This window comes from Tamandua tetradactyla, chromosome 16 (genome assembly GCF_023851605.1).
Source record: "Tamandua tetradactyla isolate mTamTet1 chromosome 16, mTamTet1.pri, whole genome shotgun sequence".
NCBI lineage: Eukaryota > Metazoa > Chordata > Mammalia > Pilosa > Myrmecophagidae > Tamandua > Tamandua tetradactyla.
The window spans coordinates 45,795,894-45,808,455 of NC_135342.1; the positions used below are offsets into that span (position 1 = coordinate 45,795,894).

General features: G+C 37.5%; 1 pseudogene; it reads left to right on the top strand.

Annotated features, from left to right (window-relative positions):
• The first annotated feature begins 996 nt into the window (after positions 1–996).
• Positions 997–2,113, top strand: LOC143660296 (phosphorylated adapter RNA export protein pseudogene; annotated as a pseudogene).
• The last annotated feature ends 10,449 nt before the right edge of the window (positions 2,114–12,562 follow it).

Below are 12,562 nucleotides of genomic sequence, written 5' to 3' on the forward strand. Positions count from 1 at the left end.
ATACATGAACTAGAGAATAAAAATAATTAAGAGAATCAACAAAACCAAAGGTTGGTTCCTTAAGGGAAAGATCACTAAAATTGACAAACTTTAGCTAGATTGCTGGAGAAAAAAATAAGAGGACGCCTAGGACTGAAATCAGAAATGAAAAGGTGGACATTACTACTGATCCTGCTGAAATAAAAAGAACTATAAGGGTGTGCTGGTTTGAAAGGACTATGTACCCTAGAAAATCCATGTTTTGATCCTAATCCAATCTTGTGGGAGTGGTTTCCTTTAATCCTTAGTCAATAATGTAGGTTGGAATCTTTTGATTAGATTATCTTCACAGAGATGTGATGCAGCCAATTGTAGGCATTAACTTTTTGATTAGATGGAGATGTGACTCCACCCATTCCAGGTGGGTCTTGATTAGTTTGCTGGACTCCTTTAAAAGAAGAAGCATTTTGGAGAGAGCTTCCAGAGAGCCACAAGACTCATGTGAGCCCATGCAACCCTAAAGACCTTTGGGGATGAAGAAATACACCCTCGAGGAAGCTTCATGAAACAAGAAACCTGGAGAGAAAGCTAGCAGAGGTCACCATGTTTGCCATGTGCCTTTCCAGTTGGGAGAGAAACCCTTAATCTCATTGCCCTTTCTTGAGTGAAGGTAACTTCTTGTTGGTGCCTTAATTTGAATATTTTTATAGACTTGTTTTAATTGGGATATTTTCATGGCCTTAGAACTGTAAACTTGCAACTTAATGAATTCTCCTTTTTAAAAGTCATTCTGTTTCTGGTATATTGCATTCTGACAGCTAGCATACTAGAACAAAGGGGATACTGTGAAAAACTGTGTGCCAACAAAATAGATAACCTAGATGAAACTGGCAAGTTCCAAGAAACACATAAACTATGTACACTGACTCAAGAAGAAATGGAGAATCTCAACAAATCCATAACTAGTAAAGAGATTGAATCAATCATCAAAAACCTCCCAACAGCCACCACAGGAAGATGGCAAAGGATGCCAGCACCATGGAAAGTGGGCAACTTTCTGACTCAGATTCTGACATGATAATGGCACCCAGTAACAGCCTGCTGCAAGTACTTTGGAAAGAACTAGCTGCAGACATAGCGATGAGGCCTTTCCAGATTACTGCGGCAGCTGCCGGTGTGCCAGTATCACATTATCAGGCTGTTAAAAGTGTAGATTCAAGTGAAGAGAATTTTTCTGATTCAGATGATTTTAGCTCTCTTGGGAAAGGTTAGCTGCAGAAATGTTTTAACCCTCTTCCCGAGCCAGAACCTTTTCAATTTGGCCAGAGCAGCCAGTAACAATTTGTTGCTGAAGGGAAGATTAAGAACATAAAGGGTGCTGTGTTACAGTAGTAGAATCAAGGTGCAGTGGCCACTGAATTGGGAATTTGGGAAATGGATGGCACTATTGATAAAAGCAGACAATCAGAACCCTACAATTATTTGTTTGCGAAGAAACTTAAGAAGGAATCTCAAGACCTTTCAAAAGAATTAGACAAGGAACTAAATGAATATATGCATGGTGTCAGAAAGCTGGGATCAAAGGAAGAGGAAAATGGACAAGGTCACGTCAAACAGAAATGACTCCTCAAAGACACACTAGGGGAAAGACTGGAAATGAAATGTAAAGGCCAGTGTAAGATCACAGAGGAAGATTCTCAAGAAAAAATGGCTGATGAAGTTTCTTTCATGTTACAGGAAGCAAAGGAAGATCTGATAACTCTAGTAGTAAGGGTAATTGGGGACAAAAAGGCAATTGTGCTTCTGATGGAAACCGCTGAAGTTGAGCAAAATGGTGGCCTTTCTATTACGAATGGTAGTAGAAGAACACCAGGTGGGGTTCTTCTGAATCTCCTGAAAAACACTCCCAGTATCAGTGAGGAACAAATTAAGGACATTTTCTACATTGGAAAAAGATGAAACAAACTATTAAGGAGTTTAAATTTTCAAGAAGATCATGCCACATCATGAGGAACTTTTGCAAATGACACAAAATCACCCTCTTGATTAATCCCAAGAAAGACAAGGAAAAACCAAGTTGGATGCAAAGAAATCCATTGAGGTTGATCAGTCTCATGATTTGGGCATCTTTTAATTCAGTTTGGACAATTTGAGGAAGAAGGCTTTCTAAAATAATATTGTGATAAATCATTTCTATTGAGATTTGTTTTACTTTGTCCTGATAAACATGAAAATTTAGAGAAATGAGCACTGTTATTTTAAATAAAAATGAACATATGTGGAGAGATGAATGCGATTAATAGAAACATTTAAAAATTCCTCATGTCTGATAAAATACTTTAAAGTGTATAGCAGAGAATTTAATTTCTCAGTCTGTTACATGAGCTAATTATTGTGAATATTGCTAGCTGATAATCAGTTTTCTTGGAGTCATAATATGCCATTCAAAAGTTCATCCTTTTTCTGATTTATCTTTGCAATGAATTATGCTTTGACTTCAAGACATCCCATTAAATATCCTAGTAGAAAATAATATAATATGATATAATATAATATAATATAATATAATATAATATAATATAATATAATATAATGTAATGTAATGTAATATAATATAATGTAATATAATACAATACAATATAATATAATATATAATATATTGTATCCTAATATAAATTAAGCTATTGCAAATGCATTCAAATTTGGTTTTATTGTGTTCTAGGTACTCAGGCAATTTTAAGGAAAAGACACTAGAATTAAAATAAGTTTATAATGATAGTTCTTTCCACTTATTTGTTTTGCCAGGAGTAAATAAAGTTGCTTTTCAAAGAATATTGGTCTTAATTCTAACTTTTTGAATTTTTATTAACTTGTTCATATACCAAATACTGAACATGATCCATATATGTATATTACTATGGATAGTAAAATTCTCTCAGTGGCAGCTTGCTTAAGGAATTAGATATTACAAATGTCATAACTCCATGAACTTTCAAATTATTCAATTTTATTAATGAAGAAAATAAAGTTAGTTTACTTAGCATGTTCCAACAGTTGACTATAGTTACAAAAATACATAGGATACAATTATGAACTGTTCTTTGTAGACAGTGTACATGAAATCTTTCAATAGTTACTAGAACATATGGTTACTGAAGTTGGATCAAAGTGAGAAAAAAAATAAATGGTGTTTTGTTTATAAAAAATGCAAAAATTAGTTAGATTTTTGGCAGTCCTAAAAAAAGAAGCAAAACAAAAAACCTCCCAAAAAGGCAAGCCCCAGATGGCTTCACAGGTGAATTTTACCAAATATTCCAAGAAGAATTAGTGCCAATCCTGCTCAAAACACTTCCAAAAATTTGAGGAGTTTGAAGAAGAGAGAATAATCCCTATTTCATTCTATAAGGCCAATATCACTTTCATATCAGAGCCCAATAAAGATACCACAAGTAAAAAAAAATTACAAACCTGTATCTCTTATGAATATAGATGCAAGCATCCTCAACAAAATACTAGCAAACTGAATCCAATAGTATAATATACCATGATCATGTGGGACTTATTGGTTCAAAATAAGAAAATCAATTAATGCAATACAACAGGAACGAAGGGGTGTAAAAAGCATGTACTCATCACAATTGATGCAGAAAGCATTTGGCAAAATTCAGCACTCCTTCTTGATAAAAATACTTTTAAAACTAGGAAGAGAAGGAAATGTCCTCAGCATGATAAAGGACATATATAAAAAAACCACAGCCAGCATTAAACTTAATGGGGAAAGACGGAAAGTTTTGCCTCTGAGGTCAGGAAGAAGACAAGGACGCCCACTGACACTACCACTATTCAACAAGTTCCATCCAGAACAATTAGGCAAGGAAAAGAATAAAAAGGAAGACAAATTGAATAAGAAGAAATAAAAATTTCCCTATTTGTAAATGACATGATCCTATACATAGAAAATTCTGAAAAATCTGCAATAAACTCCTGGAGCTAATAAATTAATGCAGCAAAGTGGAAGGGTACAAGACCAACGCCTACAAATAAATAGTATTTCTGTAACACTAGTAATGAATATTTAGAAGAAGAAATCAAGAAAAATTTCCATTTACAATGGCAACTAAAAGAATCATAAATAAATAAATCTAAGCAAGGATTTCAAGGAATTACATACAGAAAGCTACAAAACATTGTTAAAATAAATCAAAGGAAGCCTAAGTAAATGGAAGGACATTCTGTGTTCATGGATTGAAAGACTAAATATTGTTAAGATGTCAATTCTATCCAAAACAAGTTAAAGATTCAATGCAATCCCAATAAAAATTGCACCAACCTTCATTGCAGAAATAGAAAATCCAGCTATCACGTTGATATGGAAGGGTAAGGGCTTTGAATAGCCAACGTCATCTTGAAAAATAACATAACTGAAGGACTCATACTTACTGATCTTAAAACTTACCACAAAGCCACAACAACTAAAGCAGCATGGTACTGGTATATAGACAGGCATACAGGCCAATAGATTCTAATTGAAAGCACAGATATCCACCCTTACATTTATGGCCAACTGACTTTTGAAAGGGGACAAAGACCACTCAATTGGAAAGAAATAGCCTCTTCAACAAATGGTACTGGTAAAACTGGATGACCATAGGTAAAAGAATGAAGGTGAATCCTTATTCATATCATATACAAAAATAAACTCAAAGTGGATCAAAGACCTACATTTAAGAGCTGTAACTATAAAACTCCTAGGAAAAACCATAGGGAAGCACATTCAGGACTTTGTGTTTGGCAATGATTGCTTAGATTTTTCACCTTAAGTACAAATAACAAAAGAAAGAATTGATAGATGGGTTCTTTTCAAAATCAAAAACTGTTATGTAAAGGACTTTATTGTGAAAGTACAATGACAGCCAAAACAATGGGGGAAAATACTTGGAAACTACAATATTTGTAAACCACAATATTTGTAAACCCAGTAAGGGTTAGTACCCAGAATATGTAAAGAAATCTTTCAATGCAAAATAAAAAGGCAAATAACTCAAGTACAAATGGGCTAAAGATTTGAATAAACATTTCTCCAAAGAAGATATACACATGGCCAAAAGGCACTTGAAAATAGGCTCAACATCATTAGCTGTTAAGGAAATGGAAATCAAAACCACTTTGAGATACAATTTCACATCCACAAGAATGCCTACTATTGAAAAAAACAAGATATTATAGGTGTTGGTGAAGATGTAGAGAAATAGGAACACTCATTCATTGCTAATGAAAATGTAAAATGGTGCAACCTCTGTTCAAGCCAGTTTGGTGATCCCTCAGAAAGTTAAGTATAGAACGACCAGATGACATGGCAATTCCACTTCGAGGTATACGCTCAAAAGAATTGAAAGCAGGGACTAGAACAGATATTTGTGTGCCGATTTTTATAACAGCATTATTCAGAATTGCCAAATAGTGGAAGCAATCCAAGTGTCCATCAACTAACGAATGGATGAACTAAATGAAGTATATGCATACAATGGATAATATTCAGCTATAAGGAGGAAGGAAGTTCTGATACATATGACAACGTGCATAAACCTTGAAAACAACATGTTGAATGAAATAAACCAGACACAAAAGACAGACAGTGTGTGATCTGACTGATATAAAATAATTAGAATAAGCAAATAATGGAGTCAGAATCTAGAATATAGGTTATCAAGGGATGGGGTGGGAGAAAGAAATAGGAGTTAAGGCTTAAATTATATGCAGTTTCTATTTGGAACTGTGGACACATTTTGGTAATGGATGATGGTGATGGTAGCATAACTTTGTCAATGTAATTAACAGCCCTGAATTATACATTTGACTGTGGATAAAAGGGACATTTTAGGTTGTATGTATGCTAGTAGGATAAAAATATTTTAAAAATTGCTGAAACTGTAGTATATTAACAGTGAATGTTAAGTTAAAACATGGACTATAGATAAAAGTACAATTGAAAAAAGGAGCTTTCATCTACACTTTTCACCAGTTATAACAAATTTACCACACCAATGCAAGGTGTTAATAATAGGGTGGTATATAGAAATCCTGTATTTTATGCATGGGATTCTTTTGAAAACCACAACTTCCCTTAATAATAATAATAATAAAGAATGGGCAGATGAATGGATGTATGTATAGATGTATGGATGGACGGATGGATGGACAGGTGGATGGATAGATAGGTAGATGGATGGATAAGTGGATTGACAGACAATTGCTTAGTTCTCCAATCCTCCATTTTGTGGAGATAAAATCTTTGTGTGTCACTCCAAATCCCTTCTTTTGCAAATGCAGAATGCAAGATGCTTTCCATGATTGTGCCCTTATCTCCTGACCTCCCAGTTACTCTAAAAAGATAAAGAAGTCTCTTTGCCGAGCACTGAGGGGATCACAATTATATAGCTTCAAGCCACACAAGGAAGCAAAAGGAAGAAAAGTGCTCTTAGGCACTGTTCTCTCAGTAACAATGATGTAACCACCTGTCTGAACAGGTGCAGCTGCAGCTACATCTCACTGGCCTGGAGAGTCACTGGGGGACATGTCACCTCTGTAAGACATAGTGCAGTAGAGGCAAAATGAGAAAAGTAGTGACAAACAAGCACGTTTTAAAAAAAACCAAATATGTTCAATTCAAGGACTGTACTTTAACTCTAAAAGCAATATGTGCTGCAAATATGTACAGCACTATACTCATTTATAATAAATCTGTCCCTCTCACCAACCTGCACTATCTCTCTCCATATGAAACCCTTGACCACAGTCTGGTATGTATCCATCCCCATGTTTTTCCTAAGATGAACACATAATATTATATTGGTTTCTAAAACAGACTCTGAAATCAGACCACCTGGTTTTGTGATGCTGAGATGTGATTTAACATCCCTAAGCCTCAATTTCAGTTTTGTGAAAGGGCGTTAAAAACAATAGGACTCTCCTAGAGTTGTTGTAAGTATGAAAGGAGAAAAGGTTTTTAAAAGCACAGAGCTAGGTAAGCAGTAATCACTCATTAAATGGTTCCTATGTATTATACAGGGCTTCGGTTTTTAAAATAAAAAATGTGGTCGCCTTATACATGTTGTCCTGCAACTTGTATTTTTTTTTAACGTGTTCCTCTTAGTGCACGATGTTAAAAGGCTGCAGTCTGTTCTCAAATCATGTTCCTCTGATATTTTCATTTTTATTATTGAATTAAAGCATGCTGGCTACCTAGAGCCAGCCCTATTTCCAGGTGGATCAAAACAGTCCCAAGATCCTCCTAATAATGATAAGAAGATGAGTCACTTAGTGAGCCCCAACCATGTTCCAGGCATTGTATCAGTGGCATGAGGTCACTTATTCCTGGTCCTCATTATACTGTTCTGCTCCTGCCAGAAATAGCCTCAAGGGCAGATGGTCCTGCTGGAAAGACAGACAGTCACTGGGCCTTGGACGTGTTTTCAATAACACCATAAGCCTTAGTTTCATCGGTTACTTTTGTCAAATTTTGGGCCACGTTGTGTAGAGGTATGGATGGAAGGAAGCTAAATGGTGAATAGAGGCTTATAAACAGTGAGAAATGTGTGCAGAGGGAGAATAAATGGAGAAACAGTGGGGGAGGAGGAATCTTTGAGGCTGTGTTTCAAAGAAAAATGAGAAACAATCTACTTCTTTCTCTAAGGACTAACCTTAGCCTTCTACTTTCAGGGGTAAAGCTGAGAAACAGATTCTTTTCTTTTTAAATGAGTACAGTTTTACCCAGAAACACAAACAGAGGGATGGGTAAAAGGCAGGCAAGTTTTAAAGCCATCTGTTGTCTTCTTAAAACCCAGTGCAGAAGAAAGGGAAGAATTTCTGTGGAAGAGGGAATTTCAGATTATAGTTTTCCAACACTCTTCTAGGCAAGAAGTTGCTCATGTTTAATATGGAGCAGGACGCATGGAGAAGGTCCAGTGTCCTACAGGACCCCAAAGAGATGAGTGTCTTTGCCTCTTCCTCGGAGTAGAGAAAAAGCTCATCACCATAAAGTCTCAGCAACTGCAACTGAGTTCCTGCCTTGCTGTCTTAATGTCCCAGAGAGCAGTCCATCAGGCTGTGGGACCAGCTGGATGCTGTCTTGACTATTGTTAAGAATAAACATCCCAGACCAGGCTGCCCACACCAAATTAACTCAGCAATCCTTATTAAAAATACAGATTGATTAAAGCCAATCACCCTCCTACTTTTCAAATACTAGATATCTGATTTGTATATTAATATCTAAATTCAAACTCCTGGTATATATTCCAGTTGCAATCTGTCGGCTTTATATCTAAAGTTCATAAGGATCAGCTACTTAAGACAGAAGTCTGGTGAATGAGGAAAGACACTATTGTCACAATGACATTTTCTTGGAGTAGCCCAGGTCCTAGGAAAAGGAATTTTTCCAGAGTTCCCTCGTCACCACACTTCCTAGAGTTGATTTTTCATTGTCTGGAACTCCATTTATCCTCTTCTCCTTTAAAATTCTTTCCCAGTCTTCCCAGCTATATTTGAGTCCTACTAACTCCATGAACTCTTCCCCTCTCCAACCACTAGAAATTAGATTAATTTCTAAAAGTGCTGCATTTTGTTAGTGGCATTTACCCTTTCTCTCACTGGGATTAGTTTGGTTAGACTGTAAGTGCCTTGAGAATATTGACTGTTTATAATTTTCCTTCTGAATCTTTTACGAATCCTGGAATAGCCCTGACTACACAGTCTGGGCTCAGTAAATATTTGCCCATTATAATCTAGAGTCAATAATAATAGGAAAATCCCCACTTGGAAGAAGGAAAACAATGTCCATTTGCTCTTTTTCCCAAACTCAATAATGAAATCCTTGGGGCAAATGCCTTATTCTTACATAGGAGTCTTAATCAGGCATCAGTACTTTCAGGAAAGGATAGCCTTGATTTGGCCTGTTACTGGATTTGTCTCAATTCTCAACCCAAGACTTGAAACAGTCCAGATTAGTAAACATTTATGAGTTCAAATATGACATCTAAACAGAGCCCTTTAAGAAGCGCCAACTCAAATGCTAGTAAATTTCAGAAAGCAAAACTGAAACAGAAAGAAAAATGGTCTATCTAAAGCAGAATTTATCAAATGTAGTTGGAGCTATTTGAAGAAAAAAAAAGGTCTTTTGTGGTCAAATAAGGTTTGGGAAATCCTAATTAAACAGAGTCAAGGCAAAATTTCACATTACCTTTAATATGCTAATAACCTTTAACAGGGAAAGCTGATAAGCAACATTTCCCAAACACATACTTAGTGAAACCCTCTCTTCCTGAACCCTCTCTCTCTCTGGGCCTAGAATTCCACAAATCACAATTTCACAAATCAAAATAAGGTCTTCCATTGAGACCCTTTGATTAGCACACGCTGCCCTACTGCCCATCAAAACAGTAGAAATACTGGTCCTTATTCACTCCCAGCCCCACCTGTGCTGAATTCTCTGTGCCAGTACCAACAATGTGTTCCAGAAAACTCTATTCAGCTAAGGTATGTCTTCTACTAAATCTATTTATTTCATAGACTGGTTATATGGTGGAATCACCAATCTTATTCCTCAATCATCATTACAGCATTTGCATATAAAAATATATTATTGAGTGACGTTGTTAGGCAATAATCCAATTAACATATGCGGCAAGTGATTAGGCCTGCTGAAAATAAAAGTCCTGCTCTCTGCTGCCCAGGTATAGAAGGGGTAAGGGCTGTGGTTAAAAATGGACAGCAAAACAAATAGTAAAAGCCTACAATTTCCCATGGAGATTATGGTAGACATGTGTTAGAGTGTGATGATATTTGCTAAAAACAAATATAAAATTACGATTTTAGGCTGAATTAACACACGTGCACATGCAGAGGTTAAATAACTTTCCCAGGGTCACATGCAAGGATGCAGTGCAGGGCAAGATGAGGGGAGCCTACTCTGTGCTCTTCAAACCACTGATTCAGGGTCCTTTAATCAGCTATGAGTCCTCCATTCTGAGAAGACAAGTGACAATGGCAGTGTCCATAGGAAAGTGAAGGGGATAAAATGAAATTGTGCAAGGAGCATAAGAAACGGTGCCATTTAGATATTTGTAAGGTTGTCAAGGGAGCTGTTTCTGACTGTCCATCTAAGTACAAGGCCAGTGGGCAGATGTTATAGGTAGACAGGTTTTGATTGAACATGGAAAGACATCTGCAGTCAGTGCCATCGGAAAGTAGAATCAGCTGTCTCTTGTGTTCATAAACATCCCATCATGGAGGTTATTTAAACAGACACCGGATAAAGTCTTGGTCTGCCTGGTTAAAAGAAAGTAGACTCAAGCATGGGGAAAGGATGGTACCTGGGCCACCAGGAGCCTGTTTAGGGTCTCATGTAAACTTATTTTGTGACCTCTAGCAAGGAGAGACGTGCTAAATATGTTTGCCCAGGATGAGTATGCAGGCTCGAGGCCCCTCCTGGACTGTTAGGGCTGGGAATGTATACCTGCCTCCTCCACTTCTTATGTGCCTGGGATTAAAGTTGATCGTTCCAAGATTCTGCTCCAGCTGTGAGATCCTTTGAAGAATAAATGAAAACTATACTCTTTTTACAAGTCTGTTGCAATGCCACATAGCCTCAGAGAAGTACCTTCCCATCTCTGGGCCATGGTTTCCACCTTATGAAATGAGGACATTGAGTTAGATGAGGCCTGAGGTCCTCCCCTCATGTGATATTTTGTAGTTACAGGCATGCATGGATCAGAGCTGGGGGACAGCTTAGCAGTCCACTTCTGTCAGCTAGAACAATTTAACTCTAGGAATCCTCCATTGGGTTAAAAAATACGTTTTTCATCCACTGTCAGTTATTAACATCAGAATACAGATTAGCTTTTTGGTGTAAAACAGAGGGTTTAAGAAAGTTTCAGAAAGAAGCATGGGAAAGGATGGTTCTGGGGTCCAACAGCTGGGGCTGGGCTCTGTGAAGAATCTCAATCAATGCCTTTTGCCTGACAAAGGATAGGGAGGGAGGGCATTCCCAAATAGTAGCAATACTGGCACTCCCAGAAAAGCTCAGATTTCTCCAAACACACTCCAGAGAGAGTGGATTCAGAAAAGGCATTTCCTCTTGTGTTTAACCTTGTCATTTTCTTTAGGCTGCAGTTACCCTAGTTAGACTAGACCATCCTGTATAACCAGTTCCTACTCTCTGTGACTCTTGGATGAGATGCAGGGAGAACTTGGAATTTGGAGTTCCAAAATGAAGATACTGAATTGGACTCTCTGTCAGCTCTCCCACCAACTTGCAGCAAAGAAACTCTGGGCTCCACTTTTATCCATTGCAGCTGAGCTGTCAGGGTCCTGCCTTCTCCAGAGGGTCATCTACTACAGAACTGACGGTTCTCAACTCAGATCTGAATTCAGGGCCAGCTGGAAGTGTCAGGAGATAAACCTCCAGGAGCAACACTGAGGAAAACGAGGGAAAGGAGCTGGTGGAAGATACAGCTCAGCTTCCTGTCCCCTTAGGTTGTCACAAAAAGGTTTCTCAGAAGGTGCCCAGGTGTTTGAGCCCAGTTACCCACAGTGATACCTTGTCCATTATCAGAACTTTGATTGGCTTTTATCCCTTCCCTGTCATGTATTCCCATACTCACATAGTGCTTCCTGAAATGGTCCTCCAAGTAAACTACTGGTATCCAAATCCTTGCCTTGTGGGCTGCTTTTGGAGGGTCCACAGGCTAAGGCACTCACTGAACTCTATGTCTTCCATTGTGGACCCTGCTGGATGCAGCCACATTGTTAAGCCTCTTTCCTGGCTACCATCTTACAAAGGAAAACAATGGTGGGGCCCAAGTGGAATTTGCTGTGAAAATTATAGCCCTGGGCACCATGCTTCTCCTCCCCCCATGCATTCATCTCTGTCTTCTTTTTCAAATTTGATTTTAAATATTTACAGCATCATATATCTTCCCTACCAGATATTACTAATGAACTGTTATTGTCTGCAAAACCTACCAGATGAGTGATGGCCAACTTAAAAAGAACATCAATGTTTTATTCGCAAAATAGAAGCTGGAAACAGAAAATGTGTATGCATTTTTAGACCTTTCATCATTATTATTATTGATCCTCTATTGGAGAGGAGGTGCTCTGGCAATTAGCAAAATCAAGCAGAACTGAAGATTCCACTGGGCACCAGTAAAATGCATATAAATATGTAAATGCTTATATAAATTTAAATCAATAAGGAGGGCAAATTTCAATCAACTTATAAATTTCAAGAGAAAGCCTTCTCTGGGTGTGGGTATCTCATTGAAAAAGAAGGAATTCCATATATCAGGCAGTCCTACCATAGAGGAGACTGTCCTTCTCTCCCAGGTACTGCTCTGTTTTTATTTCTGAATTGAACTAAAAAATCAGAGACCTTGGTGGACATAAACATCACCCTTTCAGAACTGATATGCCATTCAGTCCCACATTTGCTCTACCTCTTTTCTCTTATTTTGTCCACAATTGGAAATCAGTTTGAAGTTGCTGTTCTGCCTATGGCAGGCAGCCTGGCTTAGGGAGTGTGCTG